This window comes from Felis catus, chromosome C1 (assembly GCF_018350175.1).
Source record: "Felis catus isolate Fca126 chromosome C1, F.catus_Fca126_mat1.0, whole genome shotgun sequence".
Taxonomy (NCBI): Eukaryota; Metazoa; Chordata; class Mammalia; order Carnivora; family Felidae; genus Felis; species Felis catus.
The window spans coordinates 71,264,860-71,285,548 of NC_058375.1; the positions used below are offsets into that span (position 1 = coordinate 71,264,860).

At 41.4% G+C, this 20,689-nt stretch overlaps 1 protein-coding gene across 5 annotated transcripts in view; it reads right to left on the reverse strand.

The window, feature by feature from the left end:
- Positions 1-15,729, reverse strand: part of SSX2IP (SSX family member 2 interacting protein) — a 41,345-nt gene extending 25,616 nt beyond the window's left edge. For 3 of the 5 annotated variants that reach the window (XM_045036111.1, XM_045036110.1, XM_011284896.4), the window contains exon 1: positions 15,340-15,493. The gene's annotated coding sequence lies outside the window, so the exon portion shown is untranslated. Of the gene's footprint in view, positions 1-14,991; positions 15,146-15,339; positions 15,494-15,583 lie in introns of those variants that run through there. The other 2 variants (XM_023258861.2, XM_019837338.3) reach the window with 2 other exon arrangements.
- Between the last annotated feature and the right edge of the window lie 4,960 nt (positions 15,730-20,689).

Below are 20,689 nucleotides of genomic sequence, written 5' to 3' on the forward strand. Positions count from 1 at the left end.
AGAACTTAACCAACAGTATCTGACTTCACACAATCTAAAAGTTTCTAAGTATCTCTTCTGTTCAATGATGCACTAAATTATACGCCAAAATGCTTGTAATAAAAGAAGTTACCCAACCAGACTATTAATCAATATACATCCCCAAACCAAGAGACTAATAAGTTAAGCAAGTTATTTCTAGCTCAACCACAGCTAAATTTCAGTAAGGATACCAACTATTTTATATAAAGATATAATAAATTAGTATTAACTTCAAAAGATAAAGAAAAAAGCTAACAGGAATATCTCTGCTCTGCATAAACCTAACACCATCACAAGTATTTCAACTTTGAAAGCTTCAAAAGCAGCCAAGAAGGACCCCATTAAAGCCAAGTGCTGAAACACACAATGAAAAGTTCCACATAATAGATAAATCAAGTCATAGCAAATCATTACACAGTGAACCATGAGCACCCATGACAAGTCACATAAGAACAAACTTGGCTATACTAGCATTGTTATTATAGATTCACTATAGAAGGAGAAAAGGAAAAGGTCTACAGTAAATCATTTCACATTCAAGTAAACTGCAACCCCCATTTCTCTCCATATACCACTGGTTAGGGAAGCTGTCTGGATTCCAAGACAGATGAAATTCATGAATGAATTTTATGAGCAAATCTTGAAGATTGAAGAATTTAACCATCCTGTAAAAGTCCTTTCATTCATCTAAAATTGTTGAGGAATAACCTTGAAATAAATTAAAGAAAGAAAACATCTATAAAGTAATCCATAAAAATTCTTTCTCCTATCCTCTACATCAGAGAGTTTTATTCCCTCCTCGTGGGTAACATATATATAGACATCTAAAAAACTTTCTTGATTCCAAGTATTTCTCAATGTACATTCCAGTAAGTCAGTCTACATAACACAAAATCTTACTAATTTCAGCAAAACTGCAGTAATTTCTGTAAAAATGTTACCTTACTCTTTTCTGAAAAACTACTTTGGCTTCCTTAATATGTTGCCAAAGTACCAATGCCATATTTCGGGTATAAATAAGCAAGGGTACTCTAGTCTTTCCTGGGTAAAATTATTATGCAGAACTTAAGAATTGTCTAGTGGCATTTTCTAGGTTAGAATCCTAACAGAAAATTGGGAAATAGTAAGACATCTGAAATTAACTGTACCCTTTATGAAAAATGAAGATTTTAGTAAGTTTCGTAAGTTTATCATTCTTCATGTCAAAGCATTTTCTTTCATATATATTTATCTATATTACAGACAGAAAACAAGGCCAACAGGATTGCCTGAGGCCACATTTCTGGTTGGTTGTGAAGCCTGGACACAAATCTGTCTTCAAAACTGCTCCTTTCACTCTGTCACCAGGTAACCTTTCCACACTGTTCACGCAAACCTCTATATACAGAAAGACAAGAGTTAAAAGTAGAATAGAATAAAAAAGATTTCCATCAAATTTCTTAAAGAGCATGAATCCCATAGTTCACCTGAAATCATTCTACTCAGAGCATACAGTCCTTAAAGGAACATATCTACTACCTAAATTGAGGCATATGCATAAACTTTTCTGCTATGCCATAAACAACAGCTTTTTTCCTCATTTAGAAATACTTTGCTTTCAAAAGGTTTAAAAACAATTCTCAGAAATGAATTCAGTTCTATAGAAAGTTTAACGAGGGTGGAATCACTCATCTTACCATTTTGTATTCTAGAGTAAATATTAAGACAACATCAAAACCAAAAGTTTGTAGATGTTTAGCAAAAACATTTGTAGTTCAGGTTAATTACACCCATTGTTTTTTGTTGTTGTTTAGTTTCCATCAGAAAAGTTCCTTGGCTGGTTATTGCTCTTCCTTTTATACAAAAGACTCTGGGGGTCTTAATATACAATAATCACTTGCAAAATTTGGGAGTAGGCAACCTCTAAGATGACTCCCAATTACCCCTGCTTCTTGGTGTGCACACCTTTGGGTGCCCTTGCTCCTTGAATGTGGGCTAGATTCAGTGGCTAGCTTCTAACAAAGAGAATACACCAAGAGGTGACAAGATTTCTCTTCCATATTTGGGTTATAAAAAGGCTGTGGCTTCTGTATAGGATCATTTACCACCCACTGCCTCTTGGATCCCTCTTTCTGTCATATTGTGAGCAGAGGCCAATGTGGCAAGGAGCTGATGTCTCAATGTCTCCAGCCAATAGCCAGTGAAGACCTGAAGCCTGCCTAGACTCACAGGAGTGAGGTTAGAAGTAGATCCTCCCCCAGTCAAACCTTGATGACTGCTGCCTTGGTCAACATCTTCACAGCAGCCTAGCGAGGGATCCCGAGCCAAAGGCACCCAAATTCCTGATGGACAGAAATTGGGAAATAAATGTCTGTCGTTTTAAGCTGTGAAGTTCTGGAGTCATTTGTTATGCAGCAATAGACGACTAATGCAAGTAAAAAAAAATATGTATACATTTTGCATCCCTCCCATAATTCACACGTCTCTAGCTGAAACATAACTAAAGTGAAATCATATACGACAAGTGCATCACCTTTACGACAATATCATCTAGTGCAATTCATCTGTCCATATTATTATAGGCAGATGCCTCCCACGACTAGTTTATGAACGTCTACAGGAAGTTATGAACTTTCCTATAGGGTTGGGATCTTTGTATCAAACAGTGCCTGAAACAAAGCAGGTGCTCAATAAATGTTTATAAAATGAACTCCATCCCACATTCGGCCCACTCACTTCCAACCTGTGTGCTCCACCTGGGCTTTTGTCTCTCACCTAACCCCAAACTAACGCTTCTTCAAAGCCCAGAACAACCACCATCATCCCCTCCGCACAGCTCACGAAACTCTATTCTCTAGGTCCTCTGTATACTTACTAATTTGTGTCATTGTTCCTAGCTAGACTCTCACATACTACAATTTTTACATTCCTGTATTCCCTCCACTAATCTTGACAGAACAATACTCAATAACTGATGATAAATTAACATGTTCATTCTGGGAAGCAAAGGAAAACAGCAATGGAAAAGATGCAAAAGATGTGAGCCCTTCAGAGAAAAGTATTACTCTCTTCATCTCCCAAATCTCTAACACAACTACCAACTGAAAAAGAGCTCAGCAGAAACATAAGTAGTATCTTGACTACAAGATTTCCTTCACACAGTACAGTATTTTAAGTGTTCTTTTCAAGTTCACTTGAATTCAAGCTTGAGAAGGTGCAATTGCCTACCTAATCGGAATTCTAAAACTTCAATCAAGTGTCAGAAAATAATAGCTTTTCATTACAGGAATGTAGTAACACTCAATATACCATCTAGGCTTCTAAATATTGCACAGCATTTGTCACAAACAGCTAATTAAAGTCTTCGCTAATATCTCACAAAGTTAGAGTCACCAAATTGTCAGGTTAAGAAAATTGTTAAAACTATGTCTTTATGTATTCGTCCTATCTTACAAATTCACTCATAAAAATTAAAAATTCAGTTATCAGCATATTTTAAATAGATGTTATTACTCTCAAAAAGCAAATGTTATTACTTTAAAAACTAATACTACTATATATATTTTTGCGCCAAAGAAAACTACAGATTTAAATTCCATTATAAATACTTCTACTACCTTACATAAAACCACTGAGGTTTGCATATCAGTGTAGAAACACACCAAATTCAACTTAGAAAATCTATCTTTTACAAATTTAAAATCTAAAGTAACTCATCTGAGTGGCACAGTTTAAAAGTATAGAAATTTTCCACAGAAACAAATTCCTCATAACTTAAGTTTGAATAGATACTTGGAGGGCTGAAACTCCAAACGTGGCATTCCCTTAACCATCCCTTCTGTTAAGTCTGTGGCTACGAGGAGGCCTGAGAGTTCGGGAGTACAGTGCCAACAGGGAAAGCCTCACAGGCCTAAGCCAGACAGACTAGGATCACATCTTGACCAAGTCTCTCCAGCTGGTTTCCTCACCTGGAAAATGGGGTAGCACTCTCTTTTTGGAGGGGGTGGTTGTGGGTATTTAATGACATAATAGGCGAAGAACTAAGCACAGCATAGCTAGTAGTTAAGGAACTGATTTAACAAACATGTGCCAGAGGCTGTTCTAAATGTTTTACATATGATGTCAATTCTCCAACAATTCTGTATCATTTCCTTTTTACAGATAAGGAAATTAAGGCACAGAAAGGCTACCCACCCCCTCCCTAGACTCCAGAGCCCATTCTCTTAACCAACACATGCTGCTGCTTTAGTGGATGAAAGGCTCAGGAAGCAATACTCCTACCAATTATTAAAGGCCACCACTCATTAATCCAGATCTCCAACTGGGCAAAGACCGCACAGAGTAGTGTGAAGACACAAATTATGGTCAAATATTTCATGCATATCCTTTTGGGTTGAGGGATACAATCTTGGTGAAGCTCCAAGCCAGAATCTGCCATTAGAAAGCCACCCACTTAGTAGCTTCGGAAGCAGGGAACAACATGCTATATTTTAAACTTCTTATATACACCCTTGAACCAACTGTTGCTGCAGTATGAGTAACAGTATGGTATAATGGTTAACAGCACAGGATCCAAAGCCAGACCACCAGGTTTCAAAGCCCGGTTCCACCACCCACAAACTAAGTGGCCCTGGACAGAAATCTCTGAACTTCATTTTCCTCATTTGCAAAAGGAGAGTATAGAGTCTTTGGTCTCAAAAGATTATTAGATGGGTAAATATATTTAGTTTTAAAAATTATTTAATAGCCTTATTAAAAGTTTATGCATGTGCAGGGCTTCACATAAGGTCTTGGTTACATGGTAAGTGCCCAGTAAGTACTCAATAAACGTTAGCTATTATTAGATACTTTACTAACTTGAAAAGATTTTACAATATTTTGTTAATAATAAAAAAAAAGTTGCAGAACAATTATCTCACATGACCTTATTTGGTCTTTAAAAAACTCCCAAAACTATATGAGTATATACAGATAGATATAAATTCTGCTCTATAAAGATAGAAATTTGTTATAACAGAAAAAAACTAGAAAACAAGAACAACCTGTGAGTAGAAAAGGGAGGGGGAAGAGCCAGACTTTATCCCTTTCATTTACACACAGATCTTACGCGTAATCGTTAGTTTTTTGTGTCTTCCAAGTATTCTATAAGTGAATGTGTTGTCCCTACAATGATAAAAAAAAAAAAATCCACGTTTTTAAAAGGCAATTACAATGATAAACATCTGCAGTATCTTAACAAACAAAAGCAAGCAGCCTTGTTGGGCAAAAACCGGTGAGAAATTATACAAAAGTCCTACAGCTACTCAGATAATCAATTATATAAGGGAAACAGAACTTTAGCAGTGGTCAGTAGTTTGTAGTTTTAGATGGTGATCTATCAGTCTGTAAAAATTTGCAATCTGTAAAAGGCTTCTATTACTACATATCCCATCATACAAATGAGCAAGCATACCATAATGACAACAAACTGGAGACAATGTAAACGTCCATCAATAAGCAGTTAAATGCCAATACAGATAGTTTAGCCAAAAGATGGGCTACTTTGGGATTATTCAAGAAGATCTGCATGTACAGCATGAAAAAAAAAACCCAGTATGGATAATATCAATAGTATGATCACCATGTTTCATTAAATCAAACTATATAAATACTACCTAACTCTAGGAGAAAGGTCTAGAAAAGTTACAAACTGTTACTAACATGACAATCCTGTGGGATGAGATGGCTGGGTGTAGGGAGGGGTGGACCCTACCTCCATTCACTTCTTTATAGGACATTTTGATATAGCTGGAGTGTTTTAGGAGCATGGATTATTTTGTAGTATCTTTAAAAACAGTGGGCTCACGCACAATTAATGAGATAACGTATGAGGAAGTACTCCCACCTCAATCCCAGATGGTAGCGTCCCTACCCTTTAGTGGAAATATCAACTTAGACAAATGATAAGCTCTCTCCACCAATCAGTTACATTTCTAGCACCTATCCCACCTATTCACACGTACAAGTGAGCAACGGTGACGCAGTCTTCACAATGATGCCCTGCTTTGTTGGAGTATATCCATGGGGATCTAGCCCATCAGGGAAGACCATCCCCCACTGCACTGCTGTGAAGAGTAAAGACAGAGTACTGGCACACCTAGCAAAAGGGACTATCTCTCTGGCTCAGTTATAATCTCAATTTGGTAGGAGAAAGAAGGGAAATAGATTGACACGGATTTATAACTATTAAGATTCTTTTCAAAAAAGAATGCTCTTACTCTATTGATCTTCTATGACTCAGCAATAAGATGTACTTCCTTGCGTCAGGAGAGCAGTTTATTAAGTTACATAAGGTATGTACTTAGAGCTATTCCCCATCACCTGATACTTCATTATACACTGACTTGCACTGCTTATGTTTTTGTCTGTTCTGGTCATGGCTCCCCAACCGAATTGTTAGTTTGTTTCAGGACAGTGTCACTTCAGGAAGCTGCACAGGATATTGAAACAGCACTAGACCAGGTGTCAGGGGCTAAGGTTCTTGGGGCCACTTCTGTCATTCACTGAGCAACCTTGACCTAGTCATCATTTCTCTGGTTTTCAGTATCCACATCTGCAAAATGAGGAGGCTGAACTAGGTGACCTTTAAAGAATTTTGAGTCTATTAACTATGTTTTTTTACATTTCTCATGGGACCTAATATGGAGTTGAGTACAGCTATTCATATCAAAATTTCCTCTTTATAAAAATGTGCACACATGGTCTTCACAACCGTATGTTTAGCAAAAGAGCTTCTACCTAATTCTAACAAGATTAACTTTTTTTTTAAGTTTATTTATTTGAGAGAGGAAAAAAAAAGAGCGGAAGGGGAAGAGAGAGAGAATCCCAAGCAAACTTCAAACTGTCAGTGCAGAGCCTGATGTGGGGCTTGAACTCACAAACTGTGAGATCATGACCTGAGACGATACCAAGAGTCAGACAACCCACTGAGCCACCAGGTGCCCCTAACAACAATAACAATTTATTAAGGATAAACCATTAACTAGGAAAATTTTAATGCATTTTAATATAATAACTCATTCAATCTCACAACAGCCCAAATAGTTATCTTCCCCCACCCCATTACAGATGACAAAACCGAGACCCAGAGGGTTTTCTTGCCCAAGGTCACACAGCTAGAGTGTGACAAAGCCAACATTCAAACCCAAGTAGTCCAACACATTAACTATTACACCTTACTGTCTTTATTGTAAGAGAGGAGGGAAAACACAGTATATGAGCTGCTTTTCAAACTGAACACAAACATAAGTACTCACTTTTCTGCCAAGTCACCTTGAGACTACATTACAATAAGATAATTATTCCAACTAAGCAACTGGGATGTGAAGTATATAAGCACAGACAAAACATTCCATGTTATAGCAATTAAAAAAAATTTTTTTTAATTTTTTTTAATGTTTATTTATTTTTGAGACAGAGACAGAGACAGAGAGAGAGAGAGAGAGAGAGAGAGAGAGACAGAGCATGAACAGGGGAGGGTCAGAGAAAGAGGGAGACAGAATCTGAAACAGGCTCCAGGCTCTGAGCTGTCAGCACAGAGCCCGACTCGGGGCTCGAACCCACAGACCACGAGATCATGACCTGAGCCGAAGTCGGATGCTTAACTGACTGAGCCACCCAGGCGCCCCCCAAAATTTTGTTCTTTATCTAGTGAATATAGACCCCAAATTGCCAAGCTTTCCTGGAACTGCCATTCCCTTCTGTTTGTGTTTCCAGGTCACTTTGCATTAACTTTTTTTTTTTTATATTTACCTTTGAGAAAGAGAAACAGAGCATGAGTGAGCAGGGAAGGGGCAGAGAGAGAGGGAGAGAAGTAGGCTCCAGGCTCTGAGCTGTCAGCACAGAGTCAGATGCAGGGCTCCAATCCTCGAACTGAAGTTGGATGCTTAACCGACTGAGCCACCCAGGTGCCCCCACTTTGCATTAACTTTTACAACACAGATCTCACTGTAATGAAACTTGTCTCCCACTACCTAAACTGACCTACTGGTCAAGAGGCCTGGCATTGTACTGTTTGTACTCTGCTTTGCTATGATGTATCATAAATGAGCCATGGTAGGATCCAGTAAAACATTTGCTGAATAAATGTCAATTAAGTTCAATGACATATTAGTGTGAGGTATGCTACTTTAGTATGATGACAGACAAGAACCCACATTTAAGCCATAGTGCATCTCAGAATGGCTTTCAATTCAATCTTGATTGGTGCCAGCTCATAGAAGCAGCAAGGTGATCTAGTGTACGAATCAAGAGCATGACACTTTAGGGGTGCCTGGGTGGCTCAGTCAGTTAAGCGTCCGACTTCGGCTCAGGTCATGATCTCACAGTCCATGAGTTCAAGCCCCGCATCGGGCTCTGTGCTGATATCTCAGAGCCCGGAGCCTGCTTCGGATTCTGTGTCTCCCTCTCTCTCTGCCCCTCCCCGGCTCATGCTCTCTGTCTCAAAAATAAATAAAACATTAAAAAAAAAAATTAAAAAAAAAGAGCATGATAATTTAGAGACAGTATACCAATTTCAAATTCTTCCAGTATACATGTAGGAAAGCAACAATCATATTCTTACAAGAGGATTGTTAAGAACAAAAGAGAAGCACTGTTTTAAAATTTATCTTACTTTGTAAGGTTGAAAGTGAGCTAAGAAGTCCAAATAAAAAAGTTACCATTTATCGGTATTTTATTCCTAAAATAATTACGGTAACAACACATAGTAAAGGCAATGGAAATAGCAACAACAAAAAACCCACCATAATTCATGAATTTGTAATAGTGTAATCATGTATAATAGCTTTCTCAATGATTCAGCCCAAATTCAGTCATTGGTTATAGTTCTCAAATTGCGGTCTCAGGATGGGCATCAGTAGCATCTAGAACTTGCTAAAAATGCAAATTCTCAAGTCCCATTCCAGGTCTAAAGATTCAGAAACTCTGGGAGTGGGACACAGAAAATCAGTGTTTTCACAGAAACTCCACGGGATTCTGATGCATCAAGTCTGAGAACGTGGCTTATACTCTACAGAATGTGTTTCAGTGTAAGTTAGTATTCTACTTATGCTCTTAGAATATGGAATACCAAAAAGGAATTCTTACCTACGGGTGCTACAGAATGGATTTCGAGAATAATGTAAAAGTGTTCCAGAGTACTACATGAGGGTTGAAAATAACAGTCCTAGAGAACCTGGCTAAGGCTCAACAAACCTTGGAAGGTAGGGAGCACCTTTGAAAAACAAAGTTTGGCAGCTGAAAGTCATATATCCCATTCATATACTCTACAACCTAGCAAGTCCCCTTATAGGTATAAATCCAAGAGAAACTTGTGCATCTCTGTGCAAAGGGGCATGAACATAAGTAGTGACATTCTTTATATGAGCCAAGTAGCACAAGGGCATAACCCTGGGGCAACCCAAACACCCAAGAGCAACAGAATGAAAAAAAAAAAGTGGGGCATATATGCAAAACAGAGTATTAGGCAGCAATCAGAAAATCCCAGAGACACACAACATAGAGGAGTCTCAGCAATACCACGTGGATGAATTTTGCATTATAGTAAGTGAAAAACAAGTCTCAGAAGACAGGGCGCGTAACATAGTTGTTAATTGTGTGTGTTTGGAAAACCCGTAGATGCCATAAAACTGTATTTTAAAAGACACCAAGGGAATGATGAATATAAGATTCAGTAAACGGTTGCCTCAGGTGAGACAGGTAGGGAAAAGGGCTGGAAGGGCCTATACGGTTATACGGAGGTTATTGTCAAGGCACTACTGTTATGTTAGATGGTGCCTATCATTAAAACTAAATAAATAGACTAATTATGAGAATGTGTCCTGAACCAAGAATATAACTAATTCTTTGTATCTGAAGTCCTTTAATTTTTTTTTTAAATATATAATGTCCCTCAAATATGTCAAACACTAAATTCTACCTGGTCTGGCTATGAGGCACCAAGAGCCCTGGGTCCTCAGCCTGACAACTCCTAAGGCAGGGATAGCTAGTGATTCTTCCTCCCCCGAAAGTATAAAAACAAGCAGTTTTGGCTATAGTTTCAAGGATCTATGAAGCCATACAGATCTACAAAGGATGCATGGACAGGGAGTGAAGAACTGGAACTCCTATGCCAGTTAATTACAAGAAACCAGTAGGAGAGAACAACTCTCAGCCGAGTGGCTCATCAGCTATGCCATCCTTACCATGGCTCTAGAAAGGAGCAGACAGAACACCATTTATAGATGGAAGAATCTGAGACAGATTAAACTAACTTGCCCAGTTACAAACCTGGGAGCAGGAACGAAAATCCAGCTATTTAATAATATGGAAGGTAAGAATAAAAACTAGCTATTAATGATTCCAAAGCCTCACAGATCCTGGCCTCCTCTTGACACTCAACACGTATCCCAAGCAAATGATATGAATTCTGCAGGCCCATCTCTTCATTATAAAATAACACAGCTGACGACGGGTTTACTTATTAACAATTTCTAAGATGTCTTCTTGCATTTTATATTCTAGATCTTTTGTGTGGGGATATTTCTAAGACTTGGCTACAGAATAGAAAGAATAATGTTGAAGGTGCCAAATTTTAGACAGGAAAGTACAGACAAGCAGATGACAATCTATTGGCAAAGGACTGACACACTCAAGACTGGGACCTTTACAACCTAGACTAACTCTCAGATGAAAGGCATATGCAATAGCCGGTACTCATCTTGGATTGTAAGTAGCTACTGGCCACTCATTAAAACCCTGTACATGATTGTATGTAGTGCTAGGATTCCTTTAGAGCAATATTCTTCTAGCAATCTCATCCCAACTCGATGTTTCCAAAACATTAAGGTTCCATTCTCAGGAGCCCTCGCACAAAAATATTAATAGCCAACTACGCAATTAATGGTCAGGGTCCGGCTGATGGACTTAGCCATGATGATGAGGATCATGAAGGACAGATAAACGCTTCGGAAGTTGGACTGACAAACGCGATGACAAGTATACAAAAGGGAGGCATTTATTCTCATGCGAAAATCTGTCTTTGGTGCTAGACAGGTAATAGTGTCACTTAAAGATGACAGAGGAATAAGATTAATAAAGTCAGGTGTCGTTACGTATGTGATAATGACCTCAGTGTAGAACTTACCCGGTTTAGAGATGCCCTCATGAGACATTCAAATGGGGATAAACTCTAGGGCCTGGAGATCAAAAGACATCAGGGCAGATTTAGGAGTCGTCAGCACATATGTGGTACAGAAAAAAAGAGGCAGCAGAAAGAACTCTAAAGAACATTAACATGTAGCAGGTGAGTGAAGGGAACCTGGATATATACTGGGGGAGATAAATACTGGGGTAGGGGGTGGACTCTAGGAAAGCTAAGGGAAAAGAAATTTTTAAAGAAGAGGGGGTAATGAACAGCAGCAAAGGCCATGAAAGGGCAAGATCTGAATAAAATATGGTGGATTTGGCAATTAGTGACTTTATGACAAAGGTGAAGAAATTGGATTTCAGAAAAGTGATGAGCAAATATGAAAAGGAGACAACAAATCATTTACTCAAGGTTAGTTTCCCAGAATGTGAAAACTGAGTTCCTTACATGTGGAGACTTTATTAGATGCTCACAGATCTGCTAGCAACTCAAAAAAATAAAAACATTCTGTCCTTAAGTTAGTTCTTATTCAATTGCAGCATTTTTATATCAAATAGAAATACTAAATAATAAATGTAAGTTATTTTTCTAGGCACCATTATGGATATTAACATATTATTTAATCACAACTCCATGAAGTATGTATTATTCCTAACTTACAAATGAGATGGCTAAGGAAAAGATAAGGTCAAGTAATAACTTGCCCAAGGTCAAAGTAGTAGTAGAATGGTCAAAACCAAAATTCGACTCAGGAGAGTTAAGAGGGAGGGAAGGGAATATAGGAAGCAAGAATTAACAGATGAGAGCTGTAAATATTATTGGCTAACTGGCTGTAGCTTAATTTCTACTTAAGAACTTTTTTTTTTGAGATGGGGATGGGGGGAGAGGGAGAGGAGCAGAGGGGGAGGGGGGAGAGAGAGGGGGAGGGGGGAGAGAGGGGGAGGGGGGAGGGGGGGAGAGAGGGGGGAGGGAGGGGGGAGAGGGAGGGGAGGGAGGGGGGAGAGAGAATATCTTAAGCAGGTTCCACACCCAGCAAGAAGCCTGACTAGGGGTTTAAACTCACAACCCTGAGATCAGGACCAGACCTGAAAACAACAGTCAGAAGCTTAACCAACTGAGCCACCTGGGTGTCCCAAGAACTTATTTTTCATTTAAAAGGCAATTTGTGGGTCTTCTCTCATCTCGGAATCCTACAGTGCTAGGGCCATTGTTTTTTAACAGCCCTTAATGACACTTAGTTTCTGTACTGCATTATAATTTTATTTCTCTTACTGAACTACAAGTTGCTTGAAAATGGAGCTATATCTTATTTATCTTTGTATCCCTATTCCCCCAATCTTGAAAGTAAAACATCCTCGATAAAAATTGGTTCTATGAATAATCACTTTTCTTTCCTACAGTTTCTGGGGGCTTCAAAAACTATTTTTAACTATATTTAACTGTTGAGTAGGGCTGAGGTCTCTTAGATTCTACTTAGATTATCTACATTCAGAACATTTTCAGATCATTCAAATTACTGACTTTGGCAGAAATACCCTTCTAAAAATCTAATATAATTCTCCTGGATAAAAACCACTTAAAAGCGGGGTGCCTGGGTGGCTAAGTCAGTTAAGCGTCTGACTTTGGCTCAGGTCATGATCTCACAGCTCTTGAGTTCGAGCCCCACATCAGGCTCTGTACGGACAGCTCAGAGCCTGGAGCCTGCTTCGGATTCTGTGTCTCCCTCTCTCTCTGCCCCTCCCCTGCTCACACTCTGTCTCTCTCTCAAAAAATAAATAAACACTAAAAAAAAAAAATGTATAAAAAACAAAACAAAACCATTTAAAAACTCCCTAGCATCTACTGCTCAAAGGTCATAGCTCTGTTCTCTAGCCTTATCACTAACACACCCCACCTGACTCCAACAACCAATCCACTAGTATTTCCCCAACAGTATATTGGGCAGAACGTGACACCATGCACTTACCAGGTGAACTCCTTCTCTGTCAAAACACAGCCGAAATTCTCCTTTCTGAAGCCTATTCCTAGTTGCAATTTTTCTTTTCTATTTTTGCTCTCTCCCTCCCTACACTGTTAATTTCCTACAAAACAAACTCCTCAAGGCAACACTCATCTTTTTTATCCTTAGGTCTGGCAAGCAGCAGCTCAGTGTTTATTAAAGCATAATTCAGTACATCTGCTGGTACTACGTATACTACTGACCCACTATCAAAAGTAATGATTTTAGGTTGTTTTCCATTAGCAATAGTGAATGGTGCACTTCTCTAGGTCACCTCTGAATTCAAGATTAACATCTACCTTCATTACCAGCTAATCATAATCACCATCACTAAAGACACAAAAAGCCCCTCACAGTATCAAACCCTTTGTGTCTTGAGCGCAACAAACCAACAAGGCATATTCACAGCTATTGTAAAATGTATGAAAAGAAACACTACTTAAAAAGCTTTGGACTGGCTCCGATTTAAGGATGTGAAACGAACTAAAATCACACACTTGTGGGGCAATGTCTTTGACCTTTTTACCTGTAGGCACATACTACACATATAAAGATACTTTTGTCTACTTTTATAATGTCCACCTTTTTAAAACCGGCTTTGTCAAAGAGCAGCTAGGTCGGGTTTTAGGAGAACCCATGAGTATATACAATCTTTGTGTCGGTTTTGAGGCTTCTGACAAATCATCTGAACAGTTAACGTTTTAGTTCTCATATATATGCCACCTCGGCATGCCTGGAACAGAACGTACTTTAACAAGTCTTGTCACAAGGCACAATGTGTTATGAGGAGATCGTCACATTTCAGCCTAAAATAACAGTCTTTGCAGTTATCTTCAAGCTGCTTCACCCATGTTACTTAATCCTCGGGCTTTATTATCTTCATTGCACAGATGGGGAAAGAGGAGGGAAGGAAGGGATAAAATGACTTGGCCGAAGAGGCCCCGCAAAGTCACAAAACGAGCCTTCATTTTATCAGCTGCTAATCCTCTTTTCAAAGAACCATTCTGTTTGAGGAACTTTCACTGACAGCAAACAGAACAGTGGGTCAAATTGGTCATTAGCTTTTTTACTTGTTTAGTTTGAATAACGTAAGATTCCTAGGCCTCCGTGTTATGATAGCTATAGGAGAGGAGTTTTGATGGAAGTTCTGTCCGAATCCAAGTTCATAAATCTACCTCTAACTTCTTCTAAATTTCAAGATAGCTTGACTTCAAGTTTCACTCTAAAAGCATTTTTGTCACTCTCCAGATCTCTCACTCTTTTCAAGTTTTATTCAATCTCCTAAATGTGTCAAGTCATACCTACCTTTCAGCTCAAGATCAAGCTACCAGAATTTTCTTCTACCCAAAGAGTAAACCAATTCCTCCTGAGCCATGCAATGTTCCAAGGCATCCATCTTTCACCACCAACTCTACAGCCAGACTCTAATCTGTGTCAGGGAAGCCCTAGCAATTTCAAACTCCAGGCCGCTTCCACTCAGTTTAGATCCACTCTTGGAGGAGTGCCTCTTCTAATCCTCTCCCCCATTATGCCCCACCCACGAAAGGGAAATCTTGATTCTCTCAGATTCAACAAGAACTGTATCAGAGTTGCAAGTAATGACAATCTGGCAATCACAACTACGGACCTTGAAATGAGGTAATAATCTAAAGATCGCCACATTACACGTGCTAGGAACAAATTATTTAGCAGATTCCATTTCTTGGGCCCAAGTGGCTTGCAAAACAGGGCGATCAGCATAGGCTCAAAAGCGGGCAGGGAGCTCACAATTCGGCTTAACGTTCTCTACTGTTAAAATTCTACACCAAAATATTTTCACACTTGCCTGCCTTTTAGATGATGTAAGCTCTTCCCCTTGACTTTTAACTAGACCTCCACCGGGGATCTCTTCCCCCGCAGGAGCCACGGGCCGCTCAGTCAGTAACTCATTCTAAGGACTGCCTCTTGCGGCTCGCCCCAACAAATCCCGAAGCCCGCATGCCCCGCAGCCTCCGCTAGCGACACACCGCAGCCCCAAACTGGCCATCCCCTCCTCCCCCACGTCGCTCGTCATCCCACGCCAGGCGCCACCCTCTCTCCATCCGGGAGAGGATTTGGGGCTCCGCGGTCCGGATTCCTCCCGGGGGCGCAGCGCTGCGACCGCTAGCGGGAGCGGACCCGCGCTGGCACCTACCTCCCACCTCCTCCTCCAGCCACGGCCGGGGTCAAAGCTCGCCCGCCTCCTCCAACGGCCCCAACGGCCGCGCCAAGCCTCTCGCAGAGGAGCGGGGCGCCGAGCCAGGTGCCGGCGCTCACCTCCGCACCCGCCCTCTGGCTCCCAGCCGGCGCCCACCCCAGGCCCCGCCGGCGCCCCCGCCCCTCTCCGGGCGGGCGCGTCACAATCCCCGTTCGCGTGGCGGGGGGGAAAGAGTTCTCACCGTCACAGCCCCCGAGAGCGGCGGGGGAGGCACCGCTCTCTGTCTTAAGCCGGCTCTCGCAGCCCCGGGGGCCCGCACAGGCGCCGCGGCACGCAGCGCCCCGCGCCGGCGGCCCCGCCTCCGCCTCGGGCTCCCGCCTTCCCCGCCCTTGGCCGGGCTCCGCTCCTCCCCTCGCGGCCACCCCCAGCCTGGGCAGGTTCGCTAGGTTCCCACCCCGCCCCCGCGCCGCCGGCGCCGCAGGCTCAGCCGCCTCCCATTGGCTCCTCCGGTTGCTAGGCGATGAACAACCGCTGCCTGCATTGGCCCCCAGAGTCTCCTCCACCCCCTCCAAAAAAACCTAGAGAAAAAGAAAACCTTATCCCTAGAGCCTGAGAGGGATGCGGGCGCAGCTGCGGCTGCGGCACCTGTTACGCCCTGTGATTCACCCGGGCCCTGCTCCCCGCCCCCTCCTTACGCCCGCGGGGCTGGGGCCCCTGGGCTCCGTGGGGGAAGCGGGTCGTGGCTGCTTCAAGGCACGGGTTCCGAACCCCAGTGAACCCCAACACCCACCCTAGAAGCAAAAATGAAGCATCCCAAAAGAGCCACGTGCGCTGGCAAAAGTGGAGAAATAAACCAAACAACAGCCGGCACCCAGAATTAGGTCAGGCCCAGGGGAAGGGAGGTTCAAGCGTTGGGAATCATGGATGCAAACAACCCAACCCGGGGAAAGTTACATGTAAAATTAGGGCAAAGAAACGGACCTGGGCAGAAGACAGCGAGAAAACTAACGATGGCACTCGTGAACTAGAAGTTTATGCAGAAATGTCCCACACCCACTCAGCAAAATATGTGCAGAGAAAATGAATGCCTGTGTTGCTCCCGTAGCGGGGGTCAAACCGGCTCCTCCCCTCTTCCATAGCAGCCTAAAATTCTCCAGGGAGGAAGAGGGGCCGGGGAAAGGAAAGAGATCAGATGGTGAAGTCGCAGGCATAGGAGCGGAGTTAGAAAAAACACAAAGATGTGCTTTGATGGATTTTGTTTGTTTTTAGTGGAGCCAATGGATTTACTCAAGAGGAGAGAAACAGGTTTGGTATTTTAAGGAGGCTCCTGAGAGCTCTTGGAAACCTAAATAATTGAGACAAAAACAAATATTAACACTGAAGAACAAGGGAGGGTGTAGTGCTCCCACCTCCCCCGCCCCCAATGTACACGCACAGACCCCCAATCCTGGATGAAAGATCAAGGCGAGAAAGTGAGCACACCATGGTGACAGCTTCAGAGTCCAATGAAATCCTCTTTGCTTTTGGCCTAAGCCATCAGGAGGCTGGCTAGATGTTGTTAAGCATAGGTGAATGACAGCCAAATAGCCTGTTAGGGGCCATCATTGCAAGCTCGCTATTAGCGCAGGGCTGATGGGAAGGAAGAAACCAATTATCACCAAAGATTACTTACCTATCCCCTAACCCAGGCTACCGATACGGGGGCGAGGGGCTTAGTCCTGTTCCCAAGAAGGGTTTTGAAATTTCAACTATCCATCCCTCAAAATCCCACACCCCTCCCCATCCTAAGAAGCAACTTGATATGACAGTTTTTCCTTGAAATACCAAGGCTTCATTTTGGCCATTTCCCCTCACAGTTAAAAAGGGAGTGCTCACTCTTCAACAGGTATAAGAGTTGAGCTCAAGCAATTCAAAAAGCAGCCTCTGGCACACCCTGTTGTGACCTAACCACTAACAGACTTGGATTCTAAGAAAAGAAGGCTTGGGTCAGGCTGAGGTCTGGAAATTCAGACGTGACCCCACCCCCAAGGATGAATCAGGTCAGTCTGAATAAAACAGTGGTCTTCGATTTTTTGGTTTCAGGAACCTCTTTCCATTCCTAAAAATGATAGAGGGGCCCAAAGAGCTGTTGTTTATATAGGTTATATTGACACTTACCGTACTAGAAATTAAAACAGAAATTTAAAATGTTTATTTAAAAAAATAAAAATTACATCTTAACATAAATAGCACATTTTAATGGAAAATAGGTATATATTCCCCCAATATAGTAAAGAGTGATATTAATTTAAAAGTTTGCAGATATCTTTAATGTCTGGCCTAATGGAAGACAGCTTGATTATTCCATCTGCTGAATTCAGTCTGTTGCACTATTTCAGGTCATCTTCACTACATGCTCATAAAAGAATGGTAGTAAAAAGGGCAAATAACATCGTAGCATTATGATTAAAATTGATTTGACTGCACACTTCCTGAAAGGGTCTTGGGGATCACCACCCCCCTCCAGGGTTCCTAAGATTACACTTTGAGAACAACTGGTCTAAACCTGTCTTGATACTCTGTCCCTCTTTGTTAACTGGCTTAGGACCTGAGCATGTGACCTAATTCTGGTGAGTAATAATGTGAAGTAAGAGGGTGTGGGACTTGGAGGAAGAGTTTTATCCCTGAGAACCCATAAGAATTCTTTTCCTTACCTCTTGCCTTGGCCATCCTCCAGTGAGCAAGATGTGTTTGGAGCTGCTAGTGGTATATCCCTCAATAGTGAGAGAAAAACAAGAAGAATTCAGGAAAAGCAACCCAGAACGCAGACATCACTGAGTAGGGCTCTGCATACCTGCATACTCCTCACATGCTTATTCACTGATGTATCCCCAGTGCCTAAAACAGTGCCTGGTACTTAGTTGTTGGTGCTCAATATTTATTTGGCGAATAAATAAACATAACTTCAAATGAGTGGTTTTCGTTTCAAAGTAATCACTTTGGCAGACTGTATACATGACCTATTCCATTGATGCTGCTGGAAAGGTATCACACCAGTAGGGACTGAATTTATTGAAAAGAATTTTTTTTTTTTTTTGAGAATAAACCCGATTTTTGAGACAATCCAAAAGTTATTCAGAGGCAAATCTGATGAACACATTCTGGAGCCATGCTAAAATGCCAAACCTGTGTTTTCCAACTAAGTTGCTGCATTTGGGTAGATAAAGGTCAAAAAACAAGGTGTGTTTGATTTTCTAAGACAGTAAACTGACTCGGAACCTAATTGCAAAGAGGAGTTCTAAAAATGTACACCAATAACAAGTTGCAGAAAAAGTATATTTAAATGTATATGTGTTTGTGTGTGTGAATGAACCTCTTCCAAAATGTCTGCAGACTGCAGACATTGCCCCTACTACATGCCCCTACTACATCAGTTTTTCAAAAATGAAAATCATATCCTTTCTGTCCCCCACCCCTGATTAAGAACGTTTAATGGCCTCTCGTTGTATTCAGCATGACATGAACTTCCTAACCAATTATACACGCATGATCTGGCTCTCATCCCCCTCTTGGTAATCTCACTATGGCACACAAAGTCCCAGCCACAGTGGTGCCCTTTGTGGCACTCTGTCCCTTGAACCTGCCATTCAGTTTTCTTCCCACAAGGGTTTAAACTCTGATTCTTTTTCATCATTCAGACCCCACTTTCAAATATAAAGTAATCTTTCTTTGGGCTTGGTTCTATTTGTTTACTTGTTTCCTTGCTTATGGTCTGTCTCCCCCCGACTGGAATGGAAGCCTCATGAAGACAGTGATCCTGGTTGTGTTCGCCTTTGCAGCCCCTCCATGCCTGCCCTGGAGGGTTGCTAACCAAACTATTAATAGTGAGATTGGGAGGGAAGGAGGGAGATAGGAGGGAGGGAACATTTGCTTTACATTTTATTAGCTTCTGTTATACATGAATTTTTACAAGTATGTATTATTATAACTTTAAAATATTTTTATTTTACAGAAATAAATAGGTTCTGACTTTAGTATATGTATTAAATTAATAATCCACTCCCTATTTACTCATACGCATGCCTTAGAAACCACTGTTTCAAATACCACAGCAAACATTCAGGCCACACAGCTTCTACTAATGTGTATATTCAAATCTGGATAATAATGGACAAACTTATAAAGCCTTTCTGTTGTAATTCATACCATCTGGACTATTTCAATAACAGCAACCATTTCTGGACCTAGAGGAGAATATTTCTTGTCAGAGCCTGTAGGCTGTAACAGATGAGAAGATGGGCTGAGTCACTTCTCCTTAATGGCTACACTTTTATTATTTCTGTGTTCTGGCCAAGACCATCTTTCCAGGGGTGGCAGGGTGGATAAACAAAATCTTACTGGATATTGTGCTAGCGATTCTCTTACCCATGGCCTCATTTTATTTACAAGATCAATTTAAGGCTGTTTGTAACTAACTGCAAAATACTGGAGGACAGGTTCCAAGGCCCAAAGACTTCCGAGTCCTCCTTGTGGGGTCAGTGGTCTGGGAGTCCTCCATAGAGGAGAGAGAACTGTGGCAATCTTCACCCTGCAAGCTTGACAAAAAGCTGAGACCAGCCACCAGCTCTGCTTTCTGACTTCTAAAAGGTGGCCTTAGACTTGGCTGGATTTGGCTCCCTTAGCTATCTGACTGAATCTCTACATCATGCCGCATTTCCAAACATGATTCATTCCTGGCAAATCCCTTTGGATTTTGGCCACTTGTAGTCTGGCTTGAAATGAGAGTCCTGTGCCACTTACAAAGTCCTGGCTAAGTCTGCAGGGAAACAGACCGCTGTGGTGCCCTTTTCCTTTCATCTCCACTCAGGTGAAAATCTCCAGAAAAGAAAACTGTCCCTTCACATTACCTGTCCCACCCTACTCTGACACATACAAACATACAGAACAGCGTACAATTACCTGATGCCTGACAATCTTCCAGGTATTCCATTCTTAATGCTTTAGATTTTTGTCTAGTCTGCTGAGTGTTTTGCTCTAGTATTTTTTTTAATGTTTTTCAAAATAGTTTATTTACTTGGGGAGTGAGAGCACAAGCAGGGGAGAGGCAGAGAGAGAGGGAGACAGAGAGAATCCCAAGCAGGCTCCGCACTGTCAGTGCAGAGCCCAAAGTGGGACTCAATCTCATGAACCGTGAGATCATGATCTGAGCTGAAATCAAGAGTCAGACACTCAACAAACTGAGTCATCCAGGCACCCCTAGTTTGTTTTTTTTTGTTTTTTTTTTTTTTTTTTTGGTGAAAGGGTTCTCTTTGAGCAAGAATGCCTGATGAATTTATTAAGCTCTAACACTTTGGTTTCCACTCTCCCA